The 2486-nt window shown below is 45.1% G+C and overlaps 1 protein-coding gene across 12 annotated transcripts in view; it reads right to left on the reverse strand.

The window, feature by feature from the left end:
- Positions 1 to 2486, reverse strand: part of LOC106805262 (septin-7-like) — a 135558-nt gene that overhangs the window by 71995 nt on the left and 61077 nt on the right. Inside the window, exon 1 of one of the 12 annotated variants that reach the window (XM_014806889.1) lies at positions 870 to 942. The exons of the other annotated variants lie outside the window; for them this stretch is intronic. The gene's annotated coding sequence lies outside the window, so the exon portion shown is untranslated. Of the gene's footprint in view, positions 1 to 869; positions 943 to 2486 lie in introns of those variants that run through there. 12 annotated transcript variants of the gene reach the window in all.

Here is a 2486-nt window from a genome sequence, read left to right on the forward strand (position 1 = left end):
GTCGATTCAAATATGAATTGGAATATAATATTAGTAGTGGAGTAAAGCGAAGATAAAATGGATTACAACTAGCATCGGCGGTACACAGAAACTCTGTCGATTCAAATATGTATTGAAATATTAAGAAAACAACTAGAATACAACTAGCATCGGTGGCAGACAGAAATCCGTCTAACTCATGTATGCTATCAAGAGCGTATAAAGAAGGCCCTTCGTATAAGACCTGTATAGAGAAGAGCCTTCTTTATACGCTCTTGATGCTCTATGTACATGCGATGTTTATCACGGATCTACGTTACTGCCTGCCAAGCTAGACGCAACCTGACATGTCTATTCGGTAGTTCCATCAGCAATTAGTTCCAGCAGCAAAATGTGTAATACCACGGAGAAATACCGTTGGACCAATCACTGAAAATACCGCCAAAAATACTTCCGACTCACAGGTACAATACACAGACGTAACAGTTGATTACTAAATTACACAGACGACATACCTGAGAACACTGTGAAACGCATAGATTGACTATCTAGCCAACAGTGGATATTATTTCGATGGCTGTGAAGCAGACCATTGTTGCAGCGGTATCCCCCTCCTCCCTCAGCTAGCCTAGACACCTATATAATTACAAGCTGTTTGAAATAGTTGATCCACCAGTCATCATGACCAGTGCAAACATAGACTGGAGATGGTCGCATCTCGTCAACGCTTGGCAACAATATAAGCAGCGCGTGGGTGGCCATCTTTGGTCAATATAACATAAAAGAACACACATATACACGCATCCTTTGTTGTGACCTTTCCTTGCATGAACGCATGTATGATGCCAACGATTCTCGGTCGCATTAAAACACGTACTCTCTATACATACCCGTACTATACAGTTGGTTTCCCTATACAACTGCCTCTCAAAGTACTCGCCAAATTTGTCCTTTATAGACAGCTGGTCGTTCTACAGAGGTGATCTTTAACACATTTTAGAATCAATGTATAACCAGACGCCACTGAAGGAACGGGGAGAACTCCCAAGTCCTAGCACAATCAGACAATCTCCTAACAGAGGCAAGAAATCTGCCAATCGCTTCCTAACAGAGGCAAAAGAGAGAGAGAGAGAGAGAGAGAGAGAGAGAGAGAGAGAGAGAGAGAGAGAGAGAGAGAGAGAGATAGAGAGAGCGCGCGCACACAGTAGGCCCGCAGCTTTACCGGACATATAGCTACTCATGCCAGCACCTCACAACACAACTGACCGCTTGAACCCAGCCATGCCAATCCCTCGCAGTGCAGTTGACCGCACACTCTCTACCACACACACGGGTACCGACCATGGTGTATGTATACTACCAGGAGTAAGATAATATAGGATATACCTATATTATCTTACTCCTGATACTACTACAGCTATGCCGGTCTGATACGACGAGGCTACACACATACCCAATACAGCACTGAAGGATGTCACTACCCATTCATGCACCCAGTGGCAGGCAGTCTGCTGCATTAGCTCCTCTGTCGCTCGTGATTTACGGACGCCTAACGGCGACAAACCCGCGGAACATTAACCCACAGCCATTAATCTACATGCACACTGGTATGGTGACACAGATAAACGGGTGCCTCACAATGCCACGTCCACTAATAGATTATTAGAGCAAGCGGTTTAGGGCTGTGACGATTATTGCGTATTGGTGTCGTTAGTGCGTTAGTCCCCCCACCCCCATAGCGCTGTGTTTAATCTGGATCCGTCTATCAAGCAGAAATGTAGCAACAATGCAGATGGGTTGAAAAATTTTATATATTTATTTATATAATTTTACAACACGGCACACGCCAATTTCACGTCGATTTCTAGCGGACAATATATCTACATTGCCCCCAAGGCCGACGCCATGATTGACGCACGGTCACCATGAAGACATGCGCGTGTGAGACGTGAGATGGGGTGGCATGTGATTATCAGAGCGTTTGTCACACGTCGGCAAGCTAGTTCCCTCAGTCGCTCACGACGGCATGTGACCGGCACCACTGGCCACACACGTTCGAGACTTTGGGGTAATAAATAAGTTTATACAGTTACAGTAGAAACAGTGTAAAGATGGTGGAAATGTTCCCCAGAGGGGGTGATACTCCATTAGGAGTGTTCCCAACTTTAATGTCATTAATGATTAGGGTTATGTTATAGGTTAGGGTTAGGGTTAGGGTTAGGGTTAGGATTATCAATCATTAATCATTAATCATTAATGATATAAAAGTTGGGAACACTCCTAATGGAGCGTTAGCCCCCAGAGGAGTCAGGCTGGTTTTATTTTTCCCTCCCCTTCTCTAGCTTGTACTCGCGCGCGCGCGCGTATCTCTATCTCTCTATCTATCTCGCTCCCTCTCTACCTAGGTTTCTCTCTCTTTTTCCCATCCCTCTCCCCTCTGTTTCTATCTCACACGCGCCATCTCTCTCTCTCTCTCTCTCTCTCTCTCTCTCTCTCTCTCTCTCTCT

This window comes from Priapulus caudatus, unplaced genomic scaffold (genome assembly GCF_000485595.1).
Source record: "Priapulus caudatus unplaced genomic scaffold, Priapulus_caudatus-5.0.1 Scaffold6, whole genome shotgun sequence".
Taxonomy (NCBI): domain Eukaryota; kingdom Metazoa; phylum Priapulida; class Priapulimorpha; order Priapulimorphida; family Priapulidae; genus Priapulus; species Priapulus caudatus.